Source organism: Mirounga angustirostris, unplaced genomic scaffold (genome assembly GCF_029215605.1).
Source record: "Mirounga angustirostris isolate CCGP_5_RB_7025 unplaced genomic scaffold, mMirAng1.0.hap1 SCAF_3, whole genome shotgun sequence".
NCBI classification, from domain to species: Eukaryota; Metazoa; Chordata; class Mammalia; order Carnivora; family Phocidae; genus Mirounga; species Mirounga angustirostris.
In genome coordinates, this window is record NW_026991711.1 from 70,746,940 (window position 1) to 70,761,141 (window position 14,202).

The 14,202-nt window shown below is 42.6% G+C and overlaps 1 protein-coding gene across 7 annotated transcripts in view; it reads left to right on the plus strand.

The window, feature by feature from the left end:
* Positions 1-7,347: 7,347 nt before the first annotated feature.
* KATNAL1 (katanin catalytic subunit A1 like 1) overlaps positions 7,348-14,202 on the plus strand; it is a 114,277-nt gene continuing 107,422 nt past the window's right edge. Inside the window, exon 1 of one of the 7 annotated variants that reach the window (XM_064586262.1) lies at positions 7,348-7,604. The gene's annotated coding sequence lies outside the window, so the exon portion shown is untranslated. Of the gene's footprint in view, positions 7,605-7,769; positions 7,970-8,006; positions 8,235-14,202 lie in introns of those variants that run through there. The other 6 variants (XM_054506551.2, XM_045870252.3, XM_045870251.3 and 3 more) reach the window with 6 other exon arrangements.

The window sequence follows — 14,202 nt, forward strand, 5'->3', positions numbered from 1 at the left end:
CCTCATTGTTGTTTTATTTTGAGAAACTGCCACAGCCACCCAACCTTCAGCAACCACCACCCTGATCAATCAGCAGCCATCAACAGTGAGGCAAGATCCTCCACCAGCTGAAAACTCATCTTTCAGCAATAAAGGACTTTTGTATTAAGGTATGTACATTGTTTTTATTTTTTAAATTTATTTTTATTTTTAAAAATTTTACTTTTTTTTAAAGTAATCTTTACAACACAACGTGGGGCTCGAACTCACAACCCTGAGATTGAGAGTCGCACACTCTGCCAACTGAGCCAGCCAGGTGCCCCGGTACATTGTTTTTTAGACATAATGCTATTGCACAATTAAAAGATTACAGGATAGTGTACACATAACTTTTATATGCACTGGGGAACCAAAAAATTCATTTGATTTGCTTTACTGTGATATTTGTTTTATTGTGGTGTTCTGGAACCAACCCACAGCATCTCTGAGGTGTGACTGGACAACTCTAATTCTCATGTATGTCGTAATGTTTAAGAAAACAACAACACGCTTATTTGTCACAAAGGCATAAATCCAGGCACAGAGCAAGAGGAAAGAAAGAGCACAAAACTTACGTGATTGCTGTCCTTTATTTCATTGTGATTTCACTGTGGGATAGTGAGAACAGGTAACCGGAGAGCTGGGGAAAAGGGACAGAGGCGAGGATGAATAAGGGCTGTTAGAAGTCTTCATTGTAGCTGTCAGTGAGGGTTTTTTGGAAACGTGTAATTTGCGGTGGGATTTGAGAAAGGAGTGAGGCAGCCTGGCGAACATAAGGCGAGGATATCACAGAGAACTGGATGATGAACAGTTTGCTTGAACAGTTAACCATTTAAAATGATTCAAGTAAGTCATCATTTATGCACATAAATCACAAAGAAGACCTAAAGTGTAGCAGAAAAACAAGAGGGGAGAGAGGAAATAGAATGACCTCCCAAACCCATCACTGAATTCCCGACAGGCTGAACTAAAACAGGACACAGGAAAAAAAAAAAAAAAAAGGCAAGAGAAGGATTCCAGGACCAGGAATATAGCTCTCTAGGTGGCTCGTATCTTCTTGGAAGGGGAAATGGGATCTCAGCTGTACCGCTCCCTTTTTTCATTCAGACTTAAAATGTTTTGTGGTTGGGGTTGCTTGGCACAACACTTCCGTCTACAAATAGAAAACCTGATCACAAGCTGCTTTTCCTCTGTGACATGCCACCTACATTGTAACGTGTTTCAGTGGCGAAATCACATGACATGCTTTCCAGTTCGCTAGAAAATGTTCTGCGCGTCACAAACGAAGTAACTTGCCAACATTTGCCTGAGTAATTCACATTTGGTTATGTATTCCTCTACTAAATGTAAGGTCCTAAAACAGTTAGGTGAAAGACGTGTTGCTAATGTATTAGCAGCTTGCAGAGTATCCGCGATGACTGACTGCAGTGCTCAATGAAAATACTATTACTCTAGCGATCACAGAGGACTATACGTTCATTCATTGAGTTACGTACCCACAACACTCCAGAGTGTTACAAATCCACTTAACAGCCTTGAGTCCTGGGTTTTCTGTTCATATTTCTAAATTAGCATAAAGAAATACAAAATCCTAAGCAAGGAGAATCCCCACAGGCGACTGCCAAGAGGTTCTGTGTTTATTTTGGCATACATAAGAAATATTTTGAATTCCCAAAATGTAGAGCAGTTCTTTTCATTAAGAATATGTGATTAAATGAGGCCCGCCTAATAGCTCTGGTCTTTAAAGAGTGTCTCCCTTCTAATGGGAGCACTGAAGCAGAAGTATATAAGTTCATGAATAAAATAGAGCAAAAGACTCATTTGGGCTGGATCATAGGGATAAGGTTCTTCCTTTCCTTCTCTTGCCTATCACATCCTCATATCACCCGTGAGAAAAGACAGCATCAGATAGACAAAATGCTCGCTGAAAATCTGTCTTTTTCATCGACTCGCCAAGTCCCACTTTATCAGGTCTCTAGTTTTTTTCATCATTAACTTTTGTTTTCCCCCACTCACTTAAAAGGGTGGAAGGGCAGCAAGTTAAAAGGCTGAGTTTCTACATAGCCGAGAGAGGTCAGATTCCAGATGAAGCTTGGGGCTCCAGCCAACCTGTGGTAGACAGCTGTCGGCTCATTAGCTGTGGTTCTAACAGGCCACACTAGCTAGGCCTGGGCTCCAACGGTGACAGCTGCCGTGACAAACCTGCATCTCTGCTCCTCGCACACCTGAGATGCAGAGCCCCCCGGACAGGGACAGGGTGGGGCTGGCCCCTTGGCACTTAGGGCATCTGTCTATTGAAGAACTCTCCCATTCCTCTAAGGTAGTGTTTCTTAAAACTTTTGGACCAACATTCACAGCAGGAAATATATTTTACTTCCCAATCCATATGTGTTAGGGTCAGGAGAAAAGAAACCAGAGGAAGTAGGGAGGCCTGGGTGGCTCAGTCGGTTAAGCGGCTGCCCTCGGCTCAGGTCATGATCCCAGGGTCCTGGGATTGAGTCCCGCATCGGGCTCCCTGCTCAGTGGGGAGCCTGCTTCTCCCTCTGCCTGCCGCTCCCCCTTCTTGTGCTCTCTCTGGCAAATAAATAAAATCTGGAAAAAAAAAAAAAAAGAAAGCAGAGGAAGTATTTCAACAGAGAGAATTGAACAGAGGGAATTAAGTAGATGTTGGAGGGTTGTAAAAATTGAAAGAGAATGCTGGAGTAACATGTCAGTCATGACTGCAAAGCAGTGACAGCCTCTGGGGTCAGAGGTCAGAGAGCAGAGAGGAGGATGGTGTTCTCAGAACCCAGCCTCCTAGAGCAGCAGCACCATAGACATGGGACCCAGACCTCTAAAGAAAGGCACACCTGACCATGCGGGTAAGTCTGGGGTGGAGGGAGGAGAGGTGCCATGAGTGTGGTTCTGGAAGTGCCACTAGAAACTGGGACAGCAATTACTGGCACCAGGCTATTAGGCCATTGCTGGGGTGATGCTGACAGTAATCTAACAGGAGGCAACCATGTGAGCGAGGGGCTTCCTCTTCTTCCAGCCTTGTGCTCTTCCCTAGTGTACCCAGGAGTCAGCAGACAAAGGAGAAATGAGGGTTGCCTAGTTCCAGCTCCATCAGCACAAAGCAGGAGAGAGGGTAGGTTTGAAGCTGAAAGTCCACCGACTGTTGTCCAGTACTTGACTGGAACTATGTGCATACACTCTGCATTTTGTCCCTATTGCTTCTGTTTGATTCTACCTTACCCTACTCCATTTTAAACATTAAAAAGCTGGAGAGGATGCATGAAATTGATTTCATGACCTACTAAACTTTGCTCTAGGACCTAGTCCATGACTTTGAGCGTTGGAATTCAGTGCCACTTACCTCCTGAACTCCTTCCATACTACAAGTGACCTAGAGGAACTGCCTCCTAAGGTTACCCATCCACTGAATATATATGGGGGCCCACACTTTTCCATAGGCTTTAGGGAAACTTATATTAGGAGGTTGTAAATGTCCTTTATAGCACTAGAAGGGGGAGAGCTATGAGAGAGGAGGTATAACTCAGGAGAAAAGTTAAGGAGCCATCAATCAAAAATATTGTGTCCTTACATGAAAGGTATTATAAAGATGTATTTGGAAATACCCAGAAATGTACATCAGAGGAGCTTGAAATCAGTGAGGAGAAAAGACAAAAGCCAATGAGTAAACAACACACGAACTACCACTAGGCGGTACGGTTGGTTGTCTAAGTGGGTGATACAGGCAGGAAGTGTTGTGAGTACAGAGCAGGATGATATGATTGTGAGCAGGAATGATCAGGAAAGGCTTCATGTAGAGGCCCGAGTTAGTTTTTGTAGAAGAGGTGGAATTTAGGGTAAGGAGATAGCATTCCAGGTGAAGAAAACAGTATATAGAACAAGATAAGGAAGTGCACGGCATTTCGGGGCAGTATTGGAGCTTGGGGATCAGAACTAGTGAGGGAAATCTGAGTGTCAACCAGAGCTGAGAGATGAAACGCTATACATGGAGAGGGTGTATTGATTGAATGTTGGGAGCTATTTCCACAAATAAGGAGCAGGTAGAAGAGGTGGTGAATAACACGATGAAGTAGGCTTTGAGGAGAACCAAGGTTGTGAGCCACTAAGGAGGGTGACCAGCAAAGTCAAATGCTATACCGGTCAAGACTGAGAACTGAGGAAAAATGTCAGACTTTGAACCAGATGTCTCTCTTTCTCTTTTTAAGATTTTTATTTGAGAGAGAAAGAGCTTGCGCACGAGAGGGGGGAGGGGCAGAGGAAGACGGAGAGAGGCAGACTCCTTGCTGAGCGGGGAGCCCGATGTGGGGCTCAATCCCAGGATCCTGAGATCCTGACCTGAGCCGAAGGCAGATGCTTAACTGACTAAGCCACCCAGGCGCCCCTAGATGTTCTAAGTCTCTTTAATGAGGGCAATGGCTCATGACCATATTGTCTATGTAGATTCATCTGTTATTACTTTCAGATTTGCACAGTGTGTTTATTACTTGAACTAATCCAAAGTCTCCCGTGGAAACAATAAACTATTATCGGTCCTCATTCCTTCCCAACTGTCCATAGCCATGCTAGGTTTTCTAAGGCCCTGCTCATGGTCTTCCTTTGTGTGACCATCCTCCTTCAGCTTACTTGAAGGCAGCTGTTGCCTATCACTGCTGTCGTCATTCTCCTAAGTGGCTTGTCCTGCTGAGCTGCTTCTCTGGGATTCTGACTTCAAAAAACAAGGAGGGTTATGTATTTGGGGCCTTGCATTTGCAGACTTCTTCATGACTGTAGACTGCACTACAACCCTGGCCAGCTGCCTTGTAAGTACAAGTCACAAGGGAAATCAGATGAGGGATGGATGGATCGGGTGAACCTATCATCCCTACTACAAAAACATGTGTTCAGCTGAGAGCAGATCCGTATCATCTTCTCCAGGAGTAAAGGAGACTCTATTTATATGCTCATTATATATGCAGAGTTGTGATCAAATTGCTAGAGGTGACAAACCCAGGTGTTGCTTCTATAAGGATGTCATTATTGCTATTAAGTATTAACTCAGATTTTGTTCTGGATTTTATTGCTTGAATGCTGTCATTACTTCTGCACAATATAAGCTGTGCTCACAGACTTTAGTTTTTCTTTCTCTCCGACATGAGGTTCTAGCTACTATCAACTGCTTCCTCATTTATACCGAATAGTTTTCATAATTGAACCCACTATGCAGGTAGCCTAGACAGGTCATGTGCATAAGCTTAATATTTATTGAGTATACTTTGGGCTGAATCAAATAGAATATGCAGATATATACTGAGTTTTAACATATGATTTTAATAGCCAGCACCAGAGTTCTCTTGGGGCAAGTACTTTGTGTTGGAAAATACTTTGATAACCAGTTGAGGAATGGAAGGTGGTCCTGAAGGTAGAGATTAGGAGACAGAGGTAACTAAAAGTACTGTATAAAGCGAGAAAAGAGGAAGGGAGAGATGGGACCAGGGAGATGGTGGTTAGTGCAGAGTTGCAGTTTCTGCTGAAAAAGAACGGGGGCTGGTGGATACCAATGCCATTGGGATACTGTAGGCCTTCCAAGACCAGGGAGTTCTAACTTTAGGTTATTGCATCCTTCATTTAAAACCCCTCAGTTGCTCCAAACCTTCAGAGGAGCCTGCTATACAAACAACCGAAGAAAAGGGTTTGATTTCCAAACTGTGTGTCAGCAGGAGGGAAAAGAGTTGCAGAAGGTGAGATGAGAGAGAGTCCATGTGTTCAGAGAAAGCAGGAACTCAGACCCAGAAATGACCCTGAAATTGTAACCCGTCCCCCCCCCCCCCCCGCCTCGCCCCGAGGGAATGTACAATCTTGGAGAGAACATTGGCCTTTCCACAGGAGGTGGAAAAGGGACTTGAGTCAATTTCAACAAAATTTCTGTGGACAGGGTGACCCCGACTGAGAACCGGATGACATACACATAAGTAGCTTGCTGTTTTCAATCATAATTTCTCAAGAGACATTTATTGGTAGAAAACGACAGGGTAATTTCCCCCCACTTTCTCCATTTACTTAAGTTTCTAGGTCTCATTTTCCTTATCTGCAAAATCTGGAGATTGGACAGAGAACATCTCTGTGGTCTGTATTAGAGTCTACAGCTCTAATTACAATCTCACAGATGCAGAGAACAGATTGGTGGTTGCCAGAGGTGGGGGGGGGGGTGGGAGTAGTGGAGCTAAATGGGTGATGAAGGGGGCCAAAGGGCACACATTTTCTGTTATAAAATAAACAAGTCCTGGGGATGTAATGTACAGCCTGGTCACTATAGTTAACATCACTGTATTGTATTTTTGAAAATTGCCAAGACTGATCTTACTTTTATGTTCTTTTTTTGAGGTACATTTACTTACAGTGAAACATACGGATTTTACACGTACCATTCCATGAGTTTTGACAAATGTACATACCTCTGTAACCCAAACCCTAAGCAAGATAGAGAGCTTTTCCATCACTACCGAAAATTCCCTCTTCGGTCACACCCCACTCGCACCTCCAGGGTACCACTCTTCTGATTCTTATCACGAAGGATTAAATAAGTGAGATTTAAAAGTTATTGTTAAATGCCAGTCTTTGTTTTACAGTGCTTCATCAGCATGAATGCCTTTATTTCTCACAAGCACTATGCGCTAGGCATTATCTCCACTTTGCAGATTAAAAGGTTCAGCATCAGAGCGTTAAGTAAATTGCCCCTGGTTATCAGCTACCAAATGTAGGGGCAGGACGTGAACCGAGAAGCGGGTTTTAGAAGCCCATGCGCTTAACCTGTTTCTACTGCACCGCATCTCTGAGACGGGTCTTGGGAGAGTCCATAAAAGATTACCTCGGAAATATTACACATCAAAAATTGAGCCGAAATCAGTGCCACTTACAAGTTCTCAAATCTCAATAATCCTAAAGGCCATACGCATTACGCCTTACTAAAGGATTCGTTTCTAGCCCACTCCTCAGAAAGTGGCAGAAAAGTGTGAAAGATTGCAAACTCGGTTTTGCTGGTGAAAAGCCCAGAAAGGGTGGTTCCGGTTCCCACCACGCCACCCGGCAGAGCCAGCCAAGGACGCCCGCAGAGGCGGCGGGGGAGAGGCCGGACCGGACGACCTTTAAAGAGCCGGGCGCTGAGCCGCTGGGCGCTCCTTCCTCTGACGCCACACGCATCCTCCCAGAATAGAGCGGGCACCAACGCGCTCCGCCGACGACCCAGGACACGCGTCCTGCCAAGGGGATTAGACGCTGCCGCGGCAGGGCTCAGTGGGCAGTACCCGAGTTCAATTAGTCACTCGTCCTCCTCAATGTCACCGTCTCCCTCTCCCAGACGCGCCCTTGCGCCTCCCTTCCCCCTCACCCGGGTGGGGTTCCCAGGCTCCTCCCCCGAGTTGACTCGGAGCCTCCGCGCTCCCCTCCTCGCTAGGCCTGCAGCTGCCATGGCAACCGTACGCCGCCGCCACCGCCTCTTCGCGCACGTCGGGAACTAACGGACTCCGCGGCGGCGGCGGCCTGTGCCCCACCCCCACCCGGACCGCATCACCAACGGCCCGCCGATCTGCGCCACGTAGGTAATGAATCACAGGGAGACGGCGCAAGCAGGAGAGCAGGTGGTGGGGGTTCAGGTTCACAGCCCCACCCGGTCTCCCGCTGCCACGGCAGTGCGGCGGCGCGGGTCCTGGGGCGCGGTGAGGGGAGGTGGAGAACAGTGGGAGCGCGGGGAGCGCGGGGCATTATGGGGATTGTAGTTTAGCGGCTCCACAGGCTTGCGGCCTTGGCGGGGTGGCTTGGACCGGCGAACTACAAAGCCCGGCGGCCCTGACCAATGGGAAAGACTGATAAACTTTGAGCGGACCGGGCGAGAGAAAATCTTTGTGGTGCAGGGGCTCTTGGGTGGTCGCGGAACTGGGCTCTGCGCTGGGAAAGGGAAGTGGAGGTGAGACTTGGGCTTCCCGCCCTTGCCGTTTGGCCCGCCCCGGCTAAGAGCTCTCAGCCCCACCCCGACTGGGCTGGGCCACCGCCCCGCAAAGTCTCAGGGATGAGCAGCCGCCCCAGCTTCAGGGCCTCGGGCCTGCGGCGCCTCTGACCCTCCCAGGTTGCTGCCTCTCGGTGCCGAACCGTATGTATGGCACACGTTTGATGTGAGACCCGAGAAACTTTTTTAACAGGCCTGTCTCCTTTCCCTAATAGGTTTATTTTAGGTATTTAATCATGTTTATTCTGAAGTAGCTCAGAGGTGTTTGCATATTAATATTAAACCCATTAATAATTACTCAAAGGGCATTAATGTTTAAAGGTCAAGTGTAGAAGTAGAGACCATGCTATTTTATAGTAGTATCTTTTTTTTTAAACCGTTTTGCCTTTTGCATTTATTGAGGGTCAAGATTGCAGAACGAGTACCCCCACACCCTACTTACTAGCTTGAATACCGCCTACATATATTTTGATTCTATTTTGAAGATTAGTTTAACTTACTAGTGATTTTTAAAGCACAGGCTTGTTTTTTTTTTTTTTTTTTTTTTTTAGCAGTGGGTAGTAATAATTATTTTCTTTGGTTATTTCAGTGTTCTTCAGAATTTCTCAGGAGCATGTTTTCAAAATGAAAAATGCCATGTTCTACTTAAAAAACAAATACTCTGCAATACACCTTTAGAGTTGGCTCAGGTCCTGGTGGTAAGGAAGCCAACACAGATTTAGAAAACCTGCCTTGATTGCCCTTTAAAATTTTTTTAACAAGTAGATAACCATCCTAGAAATTTGTTATTTTATATAGTATGTAGAAAAATTGTTGATAGAACAGTGGGCTTATTTTGTGTGTGTTTGATTATTATTATTTTTTTTTATTAGAGGGAGAGAGAGTCTTAAGCAGACTCCTGGCTTTATCTCACGACCCTCAGATCACAACCTGAGCTGAAATCAAGAGTCGGATGCTTAGCTGACTGTACCACCCAGGCACCCTGTGTGTGTGTGTTTTCAACAAGAAAACAACACAAGGCCACTACAAAATGCCCTTTTTCTCAGTTAAAATGAGGCTGACTTGTAAATTTTACTTAAAGTACCAATTTTGTACAAGGAGATGGAAAGTAAATTTAGAAAGACCATTAGAAAAAAAAAATTGAGGCCTTATGGTATATAGTACAGGAGTTGGAAGCATTTTACTTGTTTATTAAGATTTGTTAAGAACCTATGATATTATAGGTATTATGCCTGGTAGTGGGAATAAAAAGATGATAGAAGATAGTCTGTGTTCTGCATGAGGAAACAGTCATGTCATCACGATAGTATGATAGAGGTAAGTGTAAGTTGCCATAGGAGCCCAGAGAGGAAATAAACGGTAATATAACAGTAACATTTATTGAATACTTGATTTCAGTGAGGCACTGTATGATATTTTGCATGTAGCTCATTATTTAATCCTCATAAAAAATCCTAGCTACTGTTATTTAGAGATGAGGAAACACACTGAGAGATCTTGTTCAGAGTCAGCTGATAAAGTTTGAACCTGGGATTTTAACCCAGATGGGTCTAACTCATTTAAGTCATGATCTCAACCACTGATGCCATTCTCTGTACCCATTGGTAGAAAGATCCTGATTTTGTCTAAGGAGATTGGGGAAAGTTTCCAGTATGATGTGACATTTGACTTGTGTTAAGGAAGTTGAGTAACCTTTCACTGGGAGAGAAGATGAGGAAAGTCATTTTAGGCAAATGGCACAACAGAAGAAAGGATAGATTCCAGTGTTCTGTGTTTGGAGAACCCTAGGTCATTCTGATGCCTGAATCCCAGAGTACTTGCAGTGTAGTGGGGGGAAGAGGCCAGATCTTAAAGTACTCGGTACTGTGATAAAGAGTTTATAGTGTTTTGTTTTTTTCTGGGGGGGTGGGGGGGCAACCATTGAAGAATTTCAAATGGAGTAGTGGTGTTATTGGGTTTGTATTTTAGAAAGATAACTCCAGCTGCAGTGTGGAGAAGGACCTTGGAGAGGGGAGAATAGAGTGGTATAGGGAAACCAGTTTTAGGGGGAAAAAGTACAATAGAAAAATGAAGAAAAGTCTGAAAAGCAGTTGGGGTTATGGAAAGACAGGGATTGTAGAAGTATTTAAGGGATAAAATTGATATGACTTAAGTTGGGGGCTAGAAAGTTTTGGAACCCTAAGACAAATGATTCCTAGTTTTCTGGCTAGGATGTCTGTGAGGATAGTGAAACCATTGATTTGAGAGGATGAGGAGCAGGGTTTTGTTGGAGTGAAAGATAAAGGTCAGTTCAGTTCTAAGCATTTATTCAAAGTTCCTGTGGGATATTCAGGTAAGGATGCATTTGGATCTGGAGCTCAGGAGAGAGTTCAGGGCTGGAGGTATGGGTTTGCATGTGCATAAGTAGTTGAAATTATAGGAGAATGGATCAACTCACATTGGAGGAGTGTTTAGAAATGAAAAAGGAAAAGTTTGAATATGGAACTCTTGGGAAGGAATAGCATTGTGTGTGTGTGTGTGTGTGTTTTGGGGTGGGGGAGTGGGACCATGTTTGGAAGGAAGTGGGGGAAGTGCCCACAAATGAGACTGAGAGGTTGGGAGGCAGAGAAGACTCGGAGCGAGCATGCATAACAAATAACAAAGGAGAGGAAAGTAAGAAGCTGGAATGGTCCAGAGTATCATGTGTCTTGGAGAGGGCAAGTAAGGTAAAGATTGAAACATGTCCATTGGATTTGGTGGCTGTAAAGTATTTCTAAACTACTTTGCAAAAATGAAGAGGAATGTGAGCATAGGCTACTTGAAAAACAAGTTTAAATTTTCCTTGATAATACATATACAAAAGAAAATAGAATAATAAACTCCCCATGTAGTCATCACTTTCCTTGAAGAATGAACACATAACCAATTTTGTTTCATCTGTTACTCCTTCCCCCAAATGGATTATTTTAAAGCTAAACTCAGATATCATATCTTTTTATCTGTAATTATTTCAATATGTATCTTTAAAATTAAGGGTTCTTGGGGTGCCTGGCTGGCTCAGTCAATAGAGTGAGCAACTCTGGATCTCGGGGTTGTGAGTTCAAGCCCCACGTTTGGGTGTAGAGATTACTTAAATAAATAAACTTTAAAAAAGAATTAAGGATTCTTAAAAAAAAAAAAAACCTGTAATATTATTCTCTTTACTTGACAGTACTTCCTTAATATGAAATTTCCAGGCACACTTCTCTTTAAGAAAAGAAAAGAAAGAGATGAGGCAGTAACTAAAAACGGTTTGTAGGTATTCTTTTTTTTTTTAAAGATTGATAAACTGTTAGGGAAAGAGCCAATAAAGAGGAAATGTTTGAAGATGTAGGAGATGAGAAGAGGAGATAGCTGATAGAGGTCTCTGAAAGTGTAGGAAAAGGATGGGATGAGCAGGGTGGAAGAATTAGTCTAGAATTATTTCTATTTTGTAAGTATCAACGAAGTGCTCGCTGTGATCCTAGGCAGTGTGCTAATGTTGACAGGAGGAGAGATGCACTGAAAAAGAAAGAAAAGAAGTGAGAATAGATATGTATATTTATAGGTTGGGTGGTAAAAGGTTAGAGAGTTCAAACTTAGGTTCTCTAAGAGGTAGATAGGAATCAAGGTCAATTGATGAGGGCAGATTGGTTTAGGAAAGGAGAATGGTGGAGATTTGGAATAGCCAGGGTGGAAAGCTAGGACAGGTTAAGAATGGTTTCACTGAGCTGAGAATAGAATTCAGTAATTTTCAATGACAGCAAAACACAAGGTTGTGTGATATTTTTTTTCCCTTAAATTTTGATTTACTATGGGAGAGCTTAAAATATTGAGGAAACCAATAGCCTAAGGTCTTACTAAAGAGAAGAGAATCCAGGCCAAGAACTTATGATTGAATATTCTTCAACAACTTTAGATTTATTCACTTAACTGATAATTATTATCTATTTTGTGTAAATATCACAGTAAAATTAGAAAGCTCTTACAGATCCTTTGGATTAATACTTCATACTTTATTTTCTCAACATGCACAGTGGTATTCTTTTATAGAGAACATTTCTTCAAGATCATTTGCTAAGTATGGTATGGTGGAAGGGGTCAGATATATCTGTTGTCAATTCTGGAACTACAGCTTATTTTCTTTGTGATCATGGACAAGTTTCCAAACCTGTCTCCTTACTAAAAAAATATACTAATACTTTTTATAAGATTTTTGGGAAGAATAGAAACTTTAATGGAGGTAAACCCTAAGTGCCCAGTGATTGAAGACCTTTCTCTTCCCTTTGTCCCCCTTAGCAACAGTGCGTACCGGGATTATCGGTTCTGTTTGACGAGAGGCCACGTTCTGTGACTTTACCTGATCATATTAAGCAGGTAGATCAAGGTAGTAGGTACATTACGGAATAATGATTTGTTCTATAAAAGGATTCATCAGTTATTCTTTTAAGGGAGGCTTCCTGAAATGCTGTAAAATGTTATGTTATAGACTATTAATAAATTAACATCTTTGCCTTGGTTTCATCTTCAAAGAAATTTGGAATTCTGCTGCATGATTTGAGATCCCAGTAGCCCTAAAATTCTTCAGTTGTCTGACTATATCTCATTTCTGGATTGATTTATATTATGTTACTAATTTTGAGCATCAGTTTGTAAATGGAAATATGTATATTTTAATGTACTCATCATTATTTCAAACACTTTTTCTCCTGGATAACTCATATATGGTAGGCCTAGTGAAATAATGCCTTAGAATACTTAGTAAAAGTTAGGTATATACAGGCATTAGCTAGATAAATTTAAGGCATAGATTGTGAGAGTAGTTAAAAAGAAACCAAAGGAGTGTTTTCCAAGGTGAGTTGTTTAATGTCCACTAGATGTCTTTATGTTTCTTTTGCTGTGGATGGTTTGATTATGATCCTATTTGAAGGTATGGAGATGGAATAAATGACCTTTTAAGTCCTTTTCCAACTTTGTAATTCTTAATTAGTAATTATCCATTAGTAATTGTTGATTAAAAGCTCCCGTTAAGCAGCCTATTAAAAAGTGAGTTTTGTTTATTTATTTTTTTAAGTTTTTATATAAATTCCAGTTAGTTGGAGGTGCCTGGGTGGCTGAGTCTTTTAAGTGTCTGCCTTTGGCTCAGGTCATGATCCCAGGATGCTGGGATCCAGCCCCCCATCTGGCTCCCTGCTCCGCAGGAGCCTGCTTCTCCCTCTACCCCTCACCCCACTCATGCTCTCTTGTTGTCTCTCAAATAAATAAGTAAAAATCTTAAAAAAAATAAATTCCAGGTAGTTAACATACAGTGTGATATTAGTTTCAGGTGTACAATATAGTGATTCAGCACTTTCATACAACTGGTGCTCATCACAACAAGTGCACTCTTCATCCCCATCACCTATTTCCCCCATCCTCCCATCCACATCCCCTCTGGTGGCTATCAGTTTGTTCTCTATAGTTAAGAGTCTGTTTCTTGGTTTGCCCCCCCCACCCTTTTTCCCCTTTGCTTGTTTGTTTTTTGTTTCTTTTTTTTTTAGATTTTATTTATTTATTAGAGAGCGAGCGAGCGAGAAACAGCATGAGAGAGGAGAGGGTCAGAGGGAGAAGCAGCCTCCCTGCTGAGCCGGTAGCCCAATGTGGGACTCGATCCCAGGACCCTGGGATCATGACCTGAGCCGAAGGCAGTCGCTTAACCAACTGAGCCACCCAGGCGCCCTTTTGTTTTTTGTTTCTTAAATTCCACCTGTGAGTGAAGTCACATGGTATTTATTTGTCTTTAACTTACTTCACTCAGCGTAATACTCTCATGTCATTTCAAATGGCAAGATTTCATTATTTTTTAAAAGTGAACTTTAGTTTGAAATTTTTATTCTTTCTAATATTTTTTTGGTATGAAGATATTTTTTGTAAATGCTTCTATAACTTATAAACTTCAGCTTCATTTATTTCGTTTATTTCAATAGCATGTTCCTTCATTCTCTTGGATTCCTCTGTACCCATCAGTGTCTTTATACTTAAGTATCCTTTCCTTTCTGACGATTTTCCCTTCTTCCATTTTTCTTGGTGATTAGGAGGTAGGAGGAAATGAATGAGAGGGAATCAGTAAGTTCTGTTTTGTTTTTCTTATCTGCTCATGGGAGAATATGGATGAAACTAGTATTTAATATATACTTCCTGGTGTGAATATAGGTATT